This window comes from Schistocerca gregaria, unplaced genomic scaffold (assembly GCF_023897955.1).
Source record: "Schistocerca gregaria isolate iqSchGreg1 unplaced genomic scaffold, iqSchGreg1.2 ptg000395l, whole genome shotgun sequence".
NCBI lineage: Eukaryota > Metazoa > Arthropoda > Insecta > Orthoptera > Acrididae > Schistocerca > Schistocerca gregaria.
The window spans coordinates 410,152-427,290 of NW_026061834.1; the positions used below are offsets into that span (position 1 = coordinate 410,152).

The window sequence follows — 17,139 nt, forward strand, 5'->3', positions numbered from 1 at the left end:
TCTGGTTGTCTAGTGCTTGCCATAAGAGGAACGCAGTAGGCAACTCTCTGAGAAGTAAGAAAATAAAAAAAACGTCCTACTGACTGCGTTCCCTGTTTTGTGCCAGGAGGTGAAGAACGTATCAAGCGGAACCGTGAAATGAGCGAAAACGTGGGAAACATTGCATTCGAAGTGCTTGTGAATTTTCCAATTGCCCGATGAGTGTCGACAAAACACGTAAATCCTCTACTCCAACGTATGAGACGTAACGACTGCTGCAGTTTGTTTTTGCATCGTGTGTCAACATTGTTCGATGGTCTGTTACGAGCTTTGCGCGATAAGTTTGCAGACAGCATTCAGGCGACGTTTAACTACTAACAGCTCCATGCAGCGATTGCACAACAGTAAAGGACATGAGTCAATGTGTCGTTGTGCATCGTGAGATGTTTCATAAGGCGTTGTGAGCCCGGATAGCTCAGTCGGTAGAGCATTAGGCTTTTAACCTAAGGGTCCAGGATTCAAGTCCCTGTTCGGGCGGAAATTTTAATAATTTGGTAGCGTTGCCTCTGGTAGTGGTGGAAACACTACGGAAAAGAATGCAGCAACGCCGTTTTCTGACACCACAGTGCTTTAAACGGTTCAATTTGCACGTGTCGGGAGAACGCTGCGTTCGGGGCAGCCGTGGCCGAGTGGTTAAGGCGTCTGACTCGAAAGTAGTTTCGAATCCCGCCGGCTGCGTGCGATTCTGCGTAAAGAGCAGCAAATATTTTCACACGCATGAATGAGCGTGCAAACCAATGACGCCATTCTAAACAAGACGAAAATTTCCGTTTAAGAATGCTGAGTTTCACGACGGCCGCTGCTTCCTGTGCCTACCGGTCCACCTCGCACTGACGATGTGACTGCAGGAAGCCGTCGCAGGCCCACGAGTGCGCCCCCGTCATTTTCTCGCGCCTTCGCCGAGTTCGTGAGTACACACACGTGCTTGAAATTGTTGGACAGAGTGAAGGTTCATTCCTTTTTAAGAATTGCAATTCAATCAGTCGAGTGCGGCAAAAGCAATGGCGCCGCGTTTCTTTTCAATGATCTCGCAGCTACTTGCAAGTATGTCCATCCCTTAAGACGCCAGAAAACTAGCGTCAGCGGCGCGTCAGTGGGAAGTCGGTGAAGTCGCCATTGGAGCCATAAGCCAGCAATTACGACATGCGAATCACTCGCACACGACGCAGCTGTATGACAATGCTCGTGCGTGGGTGCGGATAGCTCAGTCGGTAGAGCGTTAGGTTTTCAACCAAAGGGTCCTGGGTTCTAGTCCCTGTCGGGGCGAAAATTAATACACTTTCGTAACGTCTAATGTGCTGGCAGTGGAATCACTACAGAAAAGAGTAAGCCCATGCTGCCTTCTGCCATGAGATTGCTTGCAAAGGTGGGAGTTTCAGTTGTCGAGAGACGCTTCTGAGACGTGCAGTCGTGGCCGAGTGGTTAAGGCGTCTGACTTGAAATCAGATTCCCTCTGGGAGCGTAGGTTCGAGTCCTGCCGACTGCGGAAATTTTCTCGCTCCCAGAAGATGGACGTTCAGCTGCATCCTAGCAGTTGCGTCCCTACTAAACACGTGGGCCGCCAGCAAGGTGCAGTGTTCTTGGCTCCAGGGTGCAGCGCTACAGTCGTGCCCAGAAGCCACAGCTCATCTCCTCGTCTCACAACCGTCCACCAGGTGTCAGTGCAAGTGTCGCCTCTCTGGGCAGTGCAGATGTGATTATTTTAGCTTGCAGACGATGACGTGTAGCAATTAATGAGCAAACGCAAGTCAAATGTTTTACCGCGTGTATCTGCTAGATACTGCCTCACACACTTTGGAGAGGCTCACTCCTTCCTCTGCCTCGTTCTCTGCACACTAGTTGCACGTGGCATCGATATAGCACAGCTTTTCTAGCGTCAGCGAAGTCAATATTACATGAATCGAGTCGACATGTTTGCTAGTTACGACGATGGAAGCAGAAGAAATGTGTGTGGTACTTTACTGCATCTGCTGTTCGCCTTTCGGCGTCCCTGTGTTCTTTCAGACGAAGATGACTGTGAAATTGGCAACGGGGCAGACGTGCAAAAGAGGGGCGCTGTGCGTCAGCCGAAATAGCTCAGTTGGGAGAGCGTTAGACTGAAGATCTAAAGGTCCCTGGTTCGATCCCGGGTTTCGGCACGGCTTCGTTTTGAAGCCGACGCCAATGGAATTGCTCTGACTTTGTGATAATGTAACTACAGCCGAGAACGGACATGACTCCCTTCTGTAACTGTTCTGGTTGTCTAGTGCTTGCCATAAGAGGAACGCAGTAGGCAACTCTCTGAGAAGTAAGAAAATAAAAAAAACGTCCTACTGACTGCGTTCCCTGTTTTGTGCCAGGAGGTGAAGAACGTATCAAGCGGAACCGTGAAATGAGCGAAAACGTGGGAAACATTGCATTCGAAGTGCTTGTGAATTTTCCAATTGCCCGATGAGTGTCGACAAAACACGTAAATCCTCTACTCCAACGTATGAGACGTAACGACTGCTGCAGTTTGTTTTTGCATCGTGTGTCAACATTGTTCGATGGTCTGTTACGAGCTTTGCGCGATAAGTTTGCAGACAGCATTCAGGCGACGTTTAACTACTAACAGCTCCATGCAGCGATTGCACAACAGTAAAGGACATGAGTCAATGTGTCGTTGTGCATCGTGAGATGTTTCATAAGGCGTTGTGAGCCCGGATAGCTCAGTCGGTAGAGCATTAGGCTTTTAACCTAAGGGTCCAGGATTCAAGTCCCTGTTCGGGCGGAAATTTTAATAATTTGGTAGCGTTGCCTCTGGTAGTGGTGGAAACACTACGGAAAAGAATGCAGCAACGCCGTTTTCTGACACCACAGTGCTTTAAACGGTTCAATTTGCACGTGTCGGGAGAACGCTGCGTTCGGGGCAGCCGTGGCCGAGTGGTTAAGGCGTCTGACTCGAAAGTAGTTTCGAATCCCGCCGGCTGCGTGCGATTCTGCGTAAAGAGCAGCAAATATTTTCACACGCATGAATGAGCGTGCAAACCAATGACGCCATTCTAAACAAGACGAAAATTTCCGTTTAAGAATGCTGAGTTTCACGACGGCCGCTGCTTCCTGTGCCTACCGGTCCACCTCGCACTGACGATGTGACTGCAGGAAGCCGTCGCAGGCCCACGAGTGCGCCCCCGTCATTTTCTCGCGCCTTCGCCGAGTTCGTGAGTACACACACGTGCTTGAAATTGTTGGACAGAGTGAAGGTTCATTCCTTTTTAAGAATTGCAATTCAATCAGTCGAGTGCGGCAAAAGCAATGGCGCCGCGTTTCTTTTCAATGATCTCGCAGCTACTTGCAAGTATGTCCATCCCTTAAGACGCCAGAAAACTAGCGTCAGCGGCGCGTCAGTGGGAAGTCGGTGAAGTCGCCATTGGAGCCATAAGCCAGCAATTACGACATGCGAATCACTCGCACACGACGCAGCTGTATGACAATGCTCGTGCGTGGGTGCGGATAGCTCAGTCGGTAGAGCGTTAGGTTTTCAACCAAAGGGTCCTGGGTTCTAGTCCCTGTCGGGGCGAAAATTAATACACTTTCGTAACGTCTAATGTGCTGGCAGTGGAATCACTACAGAAAAGAGTAAGCCCATGCTGCCTTCTGCCATGAGATTGCTTGCAAAGGTGGGAGTTTCAGTTGTCGAGAGACGCTTCTGAGACGTGCAGTCGTGGCCGAGTGGTTAAGGCGTCTGACTTGAAATCAGATTCCCTCTGGGAGCGTAGGTTCGAGTCCTGCCGACTGCGGAAATTTTCTCGCTCCCAGAAGATGGACGTTCAGCTGCATCCTAGCAGTTGCGTCCCTACTAAACACGTGGGCCGCCAGCAAGGTGCAGTGTTCTTGGCTCCAGGGTGCAGCGCTACAGTCGTGCCCAGAAGCCACAGCTCATCTCCTCGTCTCACAACCGTCCACCAGGTGTCAGTGCAAGTGTCGCCTCTCTGGGCAGTGCAGATGTGATTATTTTAGCTTGCAGACGATGACGTGTAGCAATTAATGAGCAAACGCAAGTCAAATGTTTTACCGCGTGTATCTGCTAGATACTGCCTCACACACTTTGGAGAGGCTCACTCCTTCCTCTGCCTCGTTCTCTGCACACTAGTTGCACGTGGCATCGATATAGCACAGCTTTTCTAGCGTCAGCGAAGTCAATATTACATGAATCGAGTCGACATGTTTGCTAGTTACGACGATGGAAGCAGAAGAAATGTGTGTGGTACTTTACTGCATCTGCTGTTCGCCTTTCGGCGTCCCTGTGTTCTTTCAGACGAAGATGACTGTGAAATTGGCAACGGGGCAGACGTGCAAAAGAGGGGCGCTGTGCGTCAGCCGAAATAGCTCAGTTGGGAGAGCGTTAGACTGAAGATCTAAAGGTCCCTGGTTCGATCCCGGGTTTCGGCACGGCTTCGTTTTGAAGCCGACGCCAATGGAATTGCTCTGACTTTGTGATAATGTAACTACAGCCGAGAACGGACATGACTCCCTTCTGTAACTGTTCTGGTTGTCTAGTGCTTGCCATAAGAGGAACGCAGTAGGCAACTCTCTGAGAAGTAAGAAAATAAAAAAAACGTCCTACTGACTGCGTTCCCTGTTTTGTGCCAGGAGGTGAAGAACGTATCAAGCGGAACCGTGAAATGAGCGAAAACGTGGGAAACATTGCATTCGAAGTGCTTGTGAATTTTCCAATTGCCCGATGAGTGTCGACAAAACACGTAAATCCTCTACTCCAACGTATGAGACGTAACGACTGCTGCAGTTTGTTTTTGCATCGTGTGTCAACATTGTTCGATGGTCTGTTACGAGCTTTGCGCGATAAGTTTGCAGACAGCATTCAGGCGACGTTTAACTACTAACAGCTCCATGCAGCGATTGCACAACAGTAAAGGACATGAGTCAATGTGTCGTTGTGCATCGTGAGATGTTTCATAAGGCGTTGTGAGCCCGGATAGCTCAGTCGGTAGAGCATTAGGCTTTTAACCTAAGGGTCCAGGATTCAAGTCCCTGTTCGGGCGGAAATTTTAATAATTTGGTAGCGTTGCCTCTGGTAGTGGTGGAAACACTACGGAAAAGAATGCAGCAACGCCGTTTTCTGACACCACAGTGCTTTAAACGGTTCAATTTGCACGTGTCGGGAGAACGCTGCGTTCGGGGCAGCCGTGGCCGAGTGGTTAAGGCGTCTGACTCGAAAGTAGTTTCGAATCCCGCCGGCTGCGTGCGATTCTGCGTAAAGAGCAGCAAATATTTTCACACGCATGAATGAGCGTGCAAACCAATGACGCCATTCTAAACAAGACGAAAATTTCCGTTTAAGAATGCTGAGTTTCACGACGGCCGCTGCTTCCTGTGCCTACCGGTCCACCTCGCACTGACGATGTGACTGCAGGAAGCCGTCGCAGGCCCACGAGTGCGCCCCCGTCATTTTCTCGCGCCTTCGCCGAGTTCGTGAGTACACACACGTGCTTGAAATTGTTGGACAGAGTGAAGGTTCATTCCTTTTTAAGAATTGCAATTCAATCAGTCGAGTGCGGCAAAAGCAATGGCGCCGCGTTTCTTTTCAATGATCTCGCAGCTACTTGCAAGTATGTCCATCCCTTAAGACGCCAGAAAACTAGCGTCAGCGGCGCGTCAGTGGGAAGTCGGTGAAGTCGCCATTGGAGCCATAAGCCAGCAATTACGACATGCGAATCACTCGCACACGACGCAGCTGTATGACAATGCTCGTGCGTGGGTGCGGATAGCTCAGTCGGTAGAGCGTTAGGTTTTCAACCAAAGGGTCCTGGGTTCTAGTCCCTGTCGGGGCGAAAATTAATACACTTTCGTAACGTCTAATGTGCTGGCAGTGGAATCACTACAGAAAAGAGTAAGCCCATGCTGCCTTCTGCCATGAGATTGCTTGCAAAGGTGGGAGTTTCAGTTGTCGAGAGACGCTTCTGAGACGTGCAGTCGTGGCCGAGTGGTTAAGGCGTCTGACTTGAAATCAGATTCCCTCTGGGAGCGTAGGTTCGAGTCCTGCCGACTGCGGAAATTTTCTCGCTCCCAGAAGATGGACGTTCAGCTGCATCCTAGCAGTTGCGTCACTACTAAACACGTGGGCCGCCAGCAAGGTGCAGTGTTCTTGGCTCCAGGGTGCAGCGCTACAGTCGTGCCCAGAAGCCACAGCTCATCTCCTCGTCTCACAACCGTCCACCAGGTGTCAGTGCAAGTGTCGCCTCTCTGGGCAGTGCAGATGTGATTATTTTAGCTTGCAGACGATGACGTGTAGCAATTAATGAGCAAACGCAAGTCAAATGTTTTACCGCGTGTATCTGCTAGATACTGCCTCACACACTTTGGAGAGGCTCACTCCTTCCTCTGCCTCGTTCTCTGCACACTAGTTGCACGTGGCATCGATATAGCACAGCTTTTCTAGCGTCAGCGAAGTCAATATTACATGAATCGAGTCGACATGTTTGCTAGTTACGACGATGGAAGCAGAAGAAATGTGTGTGGTACTTTACTGCATCTGCTGTTCGCCTTTCGGCGTCCCTGTGTTCTTTCAGACGAAGATGACTGTGAAATTGGCAACGGGGCAGACGTGCAAAAGAGGGGCGCTGTGCGTCAGCCGAAATAGCTCAGTTGGGAGAGCGTTAGACTGAAGATCTAAAGGTCCCTGGTTCGATCCCGGGTTTCGGCACGGCTTCGTTTTGAAGCCGACGCCAATGGAATTGCTCTGACTTTGTGATAATGTAACTACAGCCGAGAACGTACATGACTCCCTTCTGTAACTGTTCTGGTTGTCTAGTGCTTGCCATAAGAGGAACGCAGTAGGCAACTCTCTGAGAAGTAAGAAAATAAAAAAAACGTCCTACTGACTGCGTTCCCTGTTTTGTGCCAGGAGGTGAAGAACGTATCAAGCGGAACCGTGAAATGAGCGAAAACGTGGGAAACATTGCATTCGAAGTGCTTGTGAATTTTCCAATTGCCCGATGAGTGTCGACAAAACACGTAAATCCTCTACTCCAACGTATGAGACGTAACGACTGCTGCAGTTTGTTTTTGCATCGTGTGTCAACATTGTTCGATGGTCTGTTACGAGCTTTGCGCGATAAGTTTGCAGACAGCATTCAGGCGACGTTTAACTACTAACAGCTCCATGCAGCGATTGCACAACAGTAAAGGACATGAGTCAATGTGTCGTTGTGCATCGTGAGATGTTTCATAAGGCGTTGTGAGCCCGGATAGCTCAGTCGGTAGAGCATTAGGCTTTTAACCTAAGGGTCCAGGATTCAAGTCCCTGTTCGGGCGGAAATTTTAATAATTTGGTAGCGTTGCCTCTGGTAGTGGTGGAAACACTACGGAAAAGAATGCAGCAACGCCGTTTTCTGACACCACAGTGCTTTAAACGGTTCAATTTGCACGTGTCGGGAGAACGCTGCGTTCGGGGCAGCCGTGGCCGAGTGGTTAAGGCGTCTGACTCGAAAGTAGTTTCGAATCCCGCCGGCTGCGTGCGATTCTGCGTAAAGAGCAGCAAATATTTTCACACGCATGAATGAGCGTGCAAACCAATGACGCCATTCTAAACAAGACGAAAATTTCCGTTTAAGAATGCTGAGTTTCACGACGGCCGCTGCTTCCTGTGCCTACCGGTCCACCTCGCACTGACGATGTGACTGCAGGAAGCCGTCGCAGGCCCACGAGTGCGCCCCCGTCATTTTCTCGCGCCTTCGCCGAGTTCGTGAGTACACACACGTGCTTGAAATTGTTGGACAGAGTGAAGGTTCATTCCTTTTTAAGAATTGCAATTCAATCAGTCGAGTGCGGCAAAAGCAATGGCGCCGCGTTTCTTTTCAATGATCTCGCAGCTACTTGCAAGTATGTCCATCCCTTAAGACGCCAGAAAACTAGCGTCAGCGGCGCGTCAGTGGGAAGTCGGTGAAGTCGCCATTGGAGCCATAAGCCAGCAATTACGACATGCGAATCACTCGCACACGACGCAGCTGTATGACAATGCTCGTGCGTGGGTGCGGATAGCTCAGTCGGTAGAGCGTTAGGTTTTCAACCAAAGGGTCCTGGGTTCTAGTCCCTGTCGGGGCGAAAATTAATACACTTTCGTAACGTCTAATGTGCTGGCAGTGGAATCACTACAGAAAAGAGTAAGCCCATGCTGCCTTCTGCCATGAGATTGCTTGCAAAGGTGGGAGTTTCAGTTGTCGAGAGACGCTTCTGAGACGTGCAGTCGTGGCCGAGTGGTTAAGGCGTCTGACTTGAAATCAGATTCCCTCTGGGAGCGTAGGTTCGAGTCTTGCCGACTGCGGAAATTTTCTCGCTCCCAGAAGATGGACGTTCAGCTGCATCCTAGCAGTTGCGTCCCTACTAAACACGTGGGCCGCCAGCAAGGTGCAGTGTTCTTGGCTCCAGGGTGCAGCGCTACAGTCGTGCCCAGAAGCCACAGCTCATCTCCTCGTCTCACAACCGTCCACCAGGTGTCAGTGCAAGTGTCGCCTCTCTGGGCAGTGCAGATGTGATTATTTTAGCTTGCAGACGATGACGTGTAGCAATTAATGAGCAAACGCAAGTCAAATGTTTTACCGCGTGTATCTGCTAGATACTGCCTCACACACTTTGGAGAGGCTCACTCCTTCCTCTGCCTCGTTCTCTGCACACTAGTTGCACGTGGCATCGATATAGCACAGCTTTTCTAGCGTCAGCGAAGTCAATATTACATGAATCGAGTCGACATGTTTGCTAGTTACGACGATGGAAGCAGAAGAAATGTGTGTGGTACTTTACTGCATCTGCTGTTCGCCTTTCGGCGTCCCTGTGTTCTTTCAGACGAAGATGACTGTGAAATTGGCAACGGGGCAGACGTGCAAAAGAGGGGCGCTGTGCGTCAGCCGAAATAGCTCAGTTGGGAGAGCGTTAGACTGAAGATCTAAAGGTCCCTGGTTCGATCCCGGGTTTCGGCACGGCTTCGTTTTGAAGCCGACGCCAATGGAATTGCTCTGACTTTGTGATAATGTAACTACAGCCGAGAACGGACATGACTCCCTTCTGTAACTGTTCTGGTTGTCTAGTGCTTGCCATAAGAGGAACGCAGTAGGCAACTCTCTGAGAAGTAAGAAAATAAAAAAAACGTCCTACTGACTGCGTTCCCTGTTTTGTGCCAGGAGGTGAAGAACGTATCAAGCGGAACCGTGAAATGAGCGAAAACGTGGGAAACATTGCATTCGAAGTGCTTGTGAATTTTCCAATTGCCCGATGAGTGTCGACAAAACACGTAAATCCTCTACTCCAACGTATGAGACGTAACGACTGCTGCAGTTTGTTTTTGCATCGTGTGTCAACATTGTTCGATGGTCTGTTACGAGCTTTGCGCGATAAGTTTGCAGACAGCATTCAGGCGACGTTTAACTACTAACAGCTCCATGCAGCGATTGCACAACAGTAAAGGACATGAGTCAATGTGTCGTTGTGCATCGTGAGATGTTTCATAAGGCGTTGTGAGCCCGGATAGCTCAGTCGGTAGAGCATTAGGCTTTTAACCTAAGGGTCCAGGATTCAAGTCCCTGTTCGGGCGGAAATTTTAATAATTTGGTAGCGTTGCCTCTGGTAGTGGTGGAAACACTACGGAAAAGAATGCAGCAACGCCGTTTTCTGACACCACAGTGCTTTAAACGGTTCAATTTGCACGTGTCGGGAGAACGCTGCGTTCGGGGCAGCCGTGGCCGAGTGGTTAAGGCGTCTGACTCGAAAGTAGTTTCGAATCCCGCCGGCTGCGTGCGATTCTGCGTAAAGAGCAGCAAATATTTTCACACGCATGAATGAGCGTGCAAACCAATGACGCCATTCTAAACAAGACGAAAATTTCCGTTTAAGAATGCTGAGTTTCACGACGGCCGCTGCTTCCTGTGCCTACCGGTCCACCTCGCACTGACGATGTGACTGCAGGAAGCCGTCGCAGGCCCACGAGTGCGCCCCCGTCATTTTCTCGCGCCTTCGCCGAGTTCGTGAGTACACACACGTGCTTGAAATTGTTGGACAGAGTGAAGGTTCATTCCTTTTTAAGAATTGCAATTCAATCAGTCGAGTGCGGCAAAAGCAATGGCGCCGCGTTTCTTTTCAATGATCTCGCAGCTACTTGCAAGTATGTCCATCCCTTAAGACGCCAGAAAACTAGCGTCAGCGGCGCGTCAGTGGGAAGTCGGTGAAGTCGCCATTGGAGCCATAAGCCAGCAATTACGACATGCGAATCACTCGCACACGACGCAGCTGTATGACAATGCTCGTGCGTGGGTGCGGATAGCTCAGTCGGTAGAGCGTTAGGTTTTCAACCAAAGGGTCCTGGGTTCTAGTCCCTGTCGGGGCGAAAATTAATACACTTTCGTAACGTCTAATGTGCTGGCAGTGGAATCACTACAGAAAAGAGTAAGCCCATGCTGCCTTCTGCCATGAGATTGCTTGCAAAGGTGGGAGTTTCAGTTGTCGAGAGACGCTTCTGAGACGTGCAGTCGTGGCCGAGTGGTTAAGGCGTCTGACTTGAAATCAGATTCCCTCTGGGAGCGTAGGTTCGAGTCCTGCCGACTGCGGAAATTTTCTCGCTCCCAGAAGATGGACGTTCAGCTGCATCCTAGCAGTTGCGTCCCTACTAAACACGTGGGCCGCCAGCAAGGTGCAGTGTTCTTGGCTCCAGGGTGCAGCGCTACAGTCGTGCCCAGAAGCCACAGCTCATCTCCTCGTCTCACAACCGTCCACCAGGTGTCAGTGCAAGTGTCGCCTCTCTGGGCAGTGCAGATGTGATTATTTTAGCTTGCAGACGATGACGTGTAGCAATTAATGAGCAAACGCAAGTCAAATGTTTTACCGCGTGTATCTGCTAGATACTGCCTCACACACTTTGGAGAGGCTCACTCCTTCCTCTGCCTCGTTCTCTGCACACTAGTTGCACGTGGCATCGATATAGCACAGCTTTTCTAGCGTCAGCGAAGTCAATATTACATGAATCGAGTCGACATGTTTGCTAGTTACGACGATGGAAGCAGAAGAAATGTGTGTGGTACTTTACTGCATCTGCTGTTCGCCTTTCGGCGTCCCTGTGTTCTTTCAGACGAAGATGACTGTGAAATTGGCAACGGGGCAGACGTGCAAAAGAGGGGCGCTGTGCGTCAGCCGAAATAGCTCAGTTGGGAGAGCGTTAGACTGAAGATCTAAAGGTCCCTGGTTCGATCCCGGGTTTCGGCACGGCTTCGTTTTGAAGCCGACGCCAATGGAATTGCTCTGACTTTGTGATAATGTAACTACAGCCGAGAACGGACATGACTCCCTTCTGTAACTGTTCTGGTTGTCTAGTGCTTGCCATAAGAGGAACGCAGTAGGCAACTCTCTGAGAAGTAAGAAAATAAAAAAAACGTCCTACTGACTGCGTTCCCTGTTTTGTGCCAGGAGGTGAAGAACGTATCAAGCGGAACCGTGAAATGAGCGAAAACGTGGGAAACATTGCATTCGAAGTGCTTGTGAATTTTCCAATTGCCCGATGAGTGTCGACAAAACACGTAAATCCTCTACTCCAACGTATGAGACGTAACGACTGCTGCAGTTTGTTTTTGCATCGTGTGTCAACATTGTTCGATGGTCTGTTACGAGCTTTGCGCGATAAGTTTGCAGACAGCATTCAGGCGACGTTTAACTACTAACAGCTCCATGCAGCGATTGCACAACAGTAAAGGACATGAGTCAATGTGTCGTTGTGCATCGTGAGATGTTTCATAAGGCGTTGTGAGCCCGGATAGCTCAGTCGGTAGAGCATTAGGCTTTTAACCTAAGGGTCCAGGATTCAAGTCCCTGTTCGGGCGGAAATTTTAATAATTTGGTAGCGTTGCCTCTGGTAGTGGTGGAAACACTACGGAAAAGAATGCAGCAACGCCGTTTTCTGACACCACAGTGCTTTAAACGGTTCAATTTGCACGTGTCGGGAGAACGCTGCGTTCGGGGCAGCCGTGGCCGAGTGGTTAAGGCGTCTGACTCGAAAGTAGTTTCGAATCCCGCCGGCTGCGTGCGATTCTGCGTAAAGAGCAGCAAATATTTTCACACGCATGAATGAGCGTGCAAACCAATGACGCCATTCTAAACAAGACGAAAATTTCCGTTTAAGAATGCTGAGTTTCACGACGGCCGCTGCTTCCTGTGCCTACCGGTCCACCTCGCACTGACGATGTGACTGCAGGAAGCCGTCGCAGGCCCACGAGTGCGCCCCCGTCATTTTCTCGCGCCTTCGCCGAGTTCGTGAGTACACACACGTGCTTGAAATTGTTGGACAGAGTGAAGGTTCATTCCTTTTTAAGAATTGCAATTCAATCAGTCGAGTGCGGCAAAAGCAATGGCGCCGCGTTTCTTTTCAATGATCTCGCAGCTACTTGCAAGTATGTCCATCCCTTAAGACGCCAGAAAACTAGCGTCAGCGGCGCGTCAGTGGGAAGTCGGTGAAGTCGCCATTGGAGCCATAAGCCAGCAATTACGACATGCGAATCACTCGCACACGACGCAGCTGTATGACAATGCTCGTGCGTGGGTGCGGATAGCTCAGTCGGTAGAGCGTTAGGTTTTCAACCAAAGGGTCCTGGGTTCTAGTCCCTGTCGGGGCGAAAATTAATACACTTTCGTAACGTCTAATGTGCTGGCAGTGGAATCACTACAGAAAAGAGTAAGCCCATGCTGCCTTCTGCCATGAGATTGCTTGCAAAGGTGGGAGTTTCAGTTGTCGAGAGACGCTTCTGAGACGTGCAGTCGTGGCCGAGTGGTTAAGGCGTCTGACTTGAAATCAGATTCCCTCTGGGAGCGTAGGTTCGAGTCCTGCCGACTGCGGAAATTTTCTCGCTCCCAGAAGATGGACGTTCAGCTGCATCCTAGCAGTTGCGTCACTACTAAACACGTGGGCCGCCAGCAAGGTGCAGTGTTCTTGGCTCCAGGGTGCAGCGCTACAGTCGTGCCCAGAAGCCACAGCTCATCTCCTCGTCTCACAACCGTCCACCAGGTGTCAGTGCAAGTGTCGCCTCTCTGGGCAGTGCAGATGTGATTATTTTAGCTTGCAGACGATGACGTGTAGCAATTAATGAGCAAACGCAAGTCAAATGTTTTACCGCGTGTATCTGCTAGATACTGCCTCACACACTTTGGAGAGGCTCACTCCTTCCTCTGCCTCGTTCTCTGCACACTAGTTGCACGTGGCATCGATATAGCACAGCTTTTCTAGCGTCAGCGAAGTCAATATTACATGAATCGAGTCGACATGTTTGCTAGTTACGACGATGGAAGCAGAAGAAATGTGTGTGGTACTTTACTGCATCTGCTGTTCGCCTTTCGGCGTCCCTGTGTTCTTTCAGACGAAGATGACTGTGAAATTGGCAACGGGGCAGACGTGCAAAAGAGGGGCGCTGTGCGTCAGCCGAAATAGCTCAGTTGGGAGAGCGTTAGACTGAAGATCTAAAGGTCCCTGGTTCGATCCCGGGTTTCGGCACGGCTTCGTTTTGAAGCCGACGCCAATGGAATTGCTCTGACTTTGTGATAATGTAACTACAGCCGAGAACGGACATGACTCCCTTCTGTAACTGTTCTGGTTGTCTAGTGCTTGCCATAAGAGGAACGCAGTAGGCAACTCTCTGAGAAGTAAGAAAATAAAAAAAACGTCCTACTGACTGCGTTCCCTGTTTTGTGCCAGGAGGTGAAGAACGTATCAAGCGGAACCGTGAAATGAGCGAAAACGTGGGAAACATTGCATTCGAAGTGCTTGTGAATTTTCCAATTGCCCGATGAGTGTCGACAAAACACGTAAATCCTCTACTCCAACGTATGAGACGTAACGACTGCTGCAGTTTGTTTTTGCATCGTGTGTCAACATTGTTCGATGGTCTGTTACGAGCTTTGCGCGATAAGTTTGCAGACAGCATTCAGGCGACGTTTAACTACTAACAGCTCCATGCAGCGATTGCACAACAGTAAAGGACATGAGTCAATGTGTCGTTGTGCATCGTGAGATGTTTCATAAGGCGTAGTGAGCCCGGATAGCTCAGTCGGTAGAGCATTAGGCTTTTAACCTAAGGGTCCAGGATTCAAGTCCCTGTTCGGGCGGAAATTTTAATAATTTGGTAGCGTTGCCTCTGGTAGTGGTGGAAACACTACGGAAAAGAATGCAGCAACGCCGTTTTCTGACACCACAGTGCTTTAAACGGTTCAATTTGCACGTGTCGCGAGAACGCTGCGTTCGGGGCAGTCGTGGCCGAGTGGTTAAGGCGTCTGACTCGAAAGTAGTTTCGAATCCCGCCGGCTGCGTGCGATTCTGCGTAAAGAGCAGCAAATATTTTCACACGCATGAATGAGCGTGCAAACCAATGACGCCATTCTAAACAAGACGAAAATTTCCGTTTAAGAATGCTGAGTTTCACGACGGCCGCTGCTTCCTGTGCCTACCGGTCCACCTCGCACTGACGATGTGACTGCAGGAAGCCGTCGCAGGCCCACGAGTGCGCCCCCGTCATTTTCTCGCGCCTTCGCCGAGTTCGTGAGTACACACACGTGCTTGAAATTGTTGGACAGAGTGAAGGTTCATTCCTTTTTAAGAATTGCAATTCAATCAGTCGAGTGCGGCAAAAGCAATGGCGCCGCGTTTCTTTTCAATGATCTCGCAGCTACTTGCAAGTATGTCCATCCCTTAAGACGCCAGAAAACTAGCGTCAGCGGCGCGTCAGTGGGAAGTCGGTGAAGTCGCCATTGGAGCCATAAGCCAGCAATTACGACATGCGAATCACTCGCACACGACGCAGCTGTATGACAATGCTCGTGCGTGGGTGCGGATAGCTCAGTCGGTAGAGCGTTAGGTTTTCAACCAAAGGGTCCTGGGTTCTAGTCCCTGTCGGGGCGAAAATTAATACACTTTCGTAACGTCTAATGTGCTGGCAGTGGAATCACTACAGAAAAGAGTAAGCCCATGCTGCCTTCTGCCATGAGATTGCTTGCAAAGGTGGGAGTTTCAGTTGTCGAGAGACGCTTCTGAGACGTGCAGTCGTGGCCGAGTGGTTAAGGCGTCTGACTTGAAATCAGATTCCCTCTGGGAGCGTAGGTTCGAGTCCTGCCGACTGCGGAAATTTTCTCGCTCCCAGAAGATGGACGTTCAGCTGCATCCTAGCAGTTGCGTCACTACTAAACACGTGGGCCGCCAGCAAGGTGCAGTGTTCTTGGCTCCAGGGTGCAGCGCTACAGTCGTGCCCAGAAGCCACAGCTCATCTCCTCGTCTAACAACCGTCCACCAGGTGTCAGTGCAAGTGTCGCCTCTCTGGGCAGTGCAGATGTGATTATTTTAGCTTGCAGACGATGACGTGTAGCAATTAATGAGCAAACGCAAGTCAAATGTTTTACCGCGTGTATCTGCTAGATACTGCCTCACACACTTTGGAGAGGCTCACTCCTTCCTCTGCCTCGTTCTCTGCACACTAGTTGCACGTGGCATCGATATAGCACAGCTTTTCTAGCGTCAGCGAAGTCAATATTACATGAATCGAGTCGACATGTTTGCTAGTTACGACGATGGAAGCAGAAGAAATGTGTGTGGTACTTTACTGCATCTGCTGTTCGCCTTTCGGCGTCCCTGTGTTCTTTCAGACGAAGATGACTGTGAAATTGGCAACGGGGCAGACGTGCAAAAGAGGGGCGCTGTGCGTCAGCCGAAATAGCTCAGTTGGGAGAGCGTTAGACTGAAGATCTAAAGGTCCCTGGTTCGATCCCGGGTTTCGGCACGGCTTCGTTTTGAAGCCGACGCCAATGGAATTGCTCTGACTTTGTGATAATGTAACTACAGCCGAGAACGGACATGACTCCCTTCTGTAACTGTTCTGGTTGTCTAGTGCTTGCCATAAGAGGAACGCAGTAGGCAACTCTCTGAGAAGTAAGAAAATAAAAAAAACGTCCTACTGACTGCGTTCCCTGTTTTGTGCCAGGAGGTGAAGAACGTATCAAGCGGAACCGTGAAATGAGCGAAAACGTGGGAAACATTGCATTCGAAGTGCTTGTGAATTTTCCAATTGCCCGATGAGTGTCGACAAAACACGTAAATCCTCTACTCCAACGTATGAGACGTAACGACTGCTGCAGTTTGTTTTTGCATCGTGTGTCAACATTGTTCGATGGTCTGTTACGAGCTTTGCGCGATAAGTTTGCAGACAGCATTCAGGCGACGTTTAACTACTAACAGCTCCATGCAGCGATTGCACAACAGTAAAGGACATGAGTCAATGTGTCGTTGTGCATCGTGAGATGTTTCATAAGGCGTTGTGAGCCCGGATAGCTCAGTCGGTAGAGCATTAGGCTTTTAACCTAAGGGTCCAGGATTCAAGTCCCTGTTCGGGCGGAAATTTTAATAATTTGGTAGCGTTGCCTCTGGTAGTGGTGGAAACACTACGGAAAAGAATGCAGCAACGCCGTTTTCTGACACCACAGTGCTTTAAACGGTTCAATTTGCACGTGTCGGGAGAACGCTGCGTTCGGGGCAGCCGTGGCCGAGTGGTTAAGGCGTCTGACTCGAAAGTAGTTTCGAATCCCGCCGGCTGCGTGCGATTCTGCGTAAAGAGCAGCAAATATTTTCACACGCATGAATGAGCGTGCAAACCAATGACGCCATTCTAAACAAGACGAAAATTTCCGTTTAAGAATGCTGAGTTTCACGACGGCCGCTGCTTCCTGTGCCTACCGGTCCACCTCGCACTGACGATGTGACTGCAGGAAGCCGTCGCAGGCCCACGAGTGCGCCCCCGTCATTTTCTCGCGCCTTCGCCGAGTTCGTGAGTACACACACGTGCTTGAAATTGTTGGACAGAGTGAAGGTTCATTCCTTTTTAAGAATTGCAATTCAATCAGTCGAGTGCGGCAAAAGCAATGGCGCCGCGTTTCTTTTCAATGATCTCGCAGCTACTTGCAAGTATGTCCATCCCTTAAGACGCCAGAAAACTAGCGTCAGCGGCGCGTCAGTGGGAAGTCGGTGAAGTCGCCATTGGAGCCATAAGCCAGCAATTACGACATGCGAATCACTCGCACACGACGCAGCTGTATGACAATGCTCGTGCGTGGGTG

At 50.1% G+C, this 17,139-nt stretch overlaps 22 non-coding genes across 22 annotated transcripts; all 22 read left to right on the top strand.

Annotated features, from left to right (window-relative positions):
• Positions 1-443: 443 nt before the first annotated feature.
• On the top strand, positions 444-516 carry Trnak-uuu (transfer RNA lysine (anticodon UUU)). Its single transcript has one exon. It is a non-coding gene; the product is annotated as a tRNA-Lys (tRNA).
• Positions 517-1,443: 927 nt separating this feature from the next.
• Positions 1,444-1,525, top strand: Trnas-uga (transfer RNA serine (anticodon UGA)). Its single transcript has one exon. It is a non-coding gene; the product is annotated as a tRNA-Ser (tRNA).
• Positions 1,526-2,104: 579 nt separating this feature from the next.
• Trnaf-gaa (transfer RNA phenylalanine (anticodon GAA)) lies at positions 2,105-2,177 on the top strand. The gene has a single exon. It is a non-coding gene; the product is annotated as a tRNA-Phe (tRNA).
• A 538-nt stretch (positions 2,178-2,715) lies between these two features.
• Positions 2,716-2,788, top strand: Trnak-uuu (transfer RNA lysine (anticodon UUU)). The gene has a single exon. It is a non-coding gene; the product is annotated as a tRNA-Lys (tRNA).
• A 927-nt stretch (positions 2,789-3,715) lies between these two features.
• On the top strand, positions 3,716-3,797 carry Trnas-uga (transfer RNA serine (anticodon UGA)). The gene has a single exon. It is a non-coding gene; the product is annotated as a tRNA-Ser (tRNA).
• Positions 3,798-4,376: 579 nt separating this feature from the next.
• Positions 4,377-4,449, top strand: Trnaf-gaa (transfer RNA phenylalanine (anticodon GAA)). Its single transcript has one exon. It is a non-coding gene; the product is annotated as a tRNA-Phe (tRNA).
• Positions 4,450-4,987: 538 nt separating this feature from the next.
• Positions 4,988-5,060, top strand: Trnak-uuu (transfer RNA lysine (anticodon UUU)). The gene has a single exon. It is a non-coding gene; the product is annotated as a tRNA-Lys (tRNA).
• Positions 5,061-5,987: 927 nt separating this feature from the next.
• Positions 5,988-6,069, top strand: Trnas-uga (transfer RNA serine (anticodon UGA)). Its single transcript has one exon. It is a non-coding gene; the product is annotated as a tRNA-Ser (tRNA).
• A 579-nt stretch (positions 6,070-6,648) lies between these two features.
• Positions 6,649-6,721, top strand: Trnaf-gaa (transfer RNA phenylalanine (anticodon GAA)). The gene has a single exon. It is a non-coding gene; the product is annotated as a tRNA-Phe (tRNA).
• A 538-nt stretch (positions 6,722-7,259) lies between these two features.
• On the top strand, positions 7,260-7,332 carry Trnak-uuu (transfer RNA lysine (anticodon UUU)). The gene has a single exon. It is a non-coding gene; the product is annotated as a tRNA-Lys (tRNA).
• Positions 7,333-8,259: 927 nt separating this feature from the next.
• Positions 8,260-8,341, top strand: Trnas-uga (transfer RNA serine (anticodon UGA)). The gene has a single exon. It is a non-coding gene; the product is annotated as a tRNA-Ser (tRNA).
• A 579-nt stretch (positions 8,342-8,920) lies between these two features.
• Trnaf-gaa (transfer RNA phenylalanine (anticodon GAA)) lies at positions 8,921-8,993 on the top strand. Its single transcript has one exon. It is a non-coding gene; the product is annotated as a tRNA-Phe (tRNA).
• Positions 8,994-9,531: 538 nt separating this feature from the next.
• Trnak-uuu (transfer RNA lysine (anticodon UUU)) lies at positions 9,532-9,604 on the top strand. Its single transcript has one exon. It is a non-coding gene; the product is annotated as a tRNA-Lys (tRNA).
• A 927-nt stretch (positions 9,605-10,531) lies between these two features.
• On the top strand, positions 10,532-10,613 carry Trnas-uga (transfer RNA serine (anticodon UGA)). The gene has a single exon. It is a non-coding gene; the product is annotated as a tRNA-Ser (tRNA).
• A 579-nt stretch (positions 10,614-11,192) lies between these two features.
• Positions 11,193-11,265, top strand: Trnaf-gaa (transfer RNA phenylalanine (anticodon GAA)). Its single transcript has one exon. It is a non-coding gene; the product is annotated as a tRNA-Phe (tRNA).
• Positions 11,266-11,803: 538 nt separating this feature from the next.
• On the top strand, positions 11,804-11,876 carry Trnak-uuu (transfer RNA lysine (anticodon UUU)). Its single transcript has one exon. It is a non-coding gene; the product is annotated as a tRNA-Lys (tRNA).
• Positions 11,877-12,803: 927 nt separating this feature from the next.
• Positions 12,804-12,885, top strand: Trnas-uga (transfer RNA serine (anticodon UGA)). The gene has a single exon. It is a non-coding gene; the product is annotated as a tRNA-Ser (tRNA).
• A 579-nt stretch (positions 12,886-13,464) lies between these two features.
• On the top strand, positions 13,465-13,537 carry Trnaf-gaa (transfer RNA phenylalanine (anticodon GAA)). Its single transcript has one exon. It is a non-coding gene; the product is annotated as a tRNA-Phe (tRNA).
• A 538-nt stretch (positions 13,538-14,075) lies between these two features.
• On the top strand, positions 14,076-14,148 carry Trnak-uuu (transfer RNA lysine (anticodon UUU)). Its single transcript has one exon. It is a non-coding gene; the product is annotated as a tRNA-Lys (tRNA).
• Positions 14,149-15,075: 927 nt separating this feature from the next.
• On the top strand, positions 15,076-15,157 carry Trnas-uga (transfer RNA serine (anticodon UGA)). Its single transcript has one exon. It is a non-coding gene; the product is annotated as a tRNA-Ser (tRNA).
• A 579-nt stretch (positions 15,158-15,736) lies between these two features.
• Trnaf-gaa (transfer RNA phenylalanine (anticodon GAA)) lies at positions 15,737-15,809 on the top strand. The gene has a single exon. It is a non-coding gene; the product is annotated as a tRNA-Phe (tRNA).
• A 538-nt stretch (positions 15,810-16,347) lies between these two features.
• Positions 16,348-16,420, top strand: Trnak-uuu (transfer RNA lysine (anticodon UUU)). The gene has a single exon. It is a non-coding gene; the product is annotated as a tRNA-Lys (tRNA).
• The last annotated feature ends 719 nt before the right edge of the window (positions 16,421-17,139 follow it).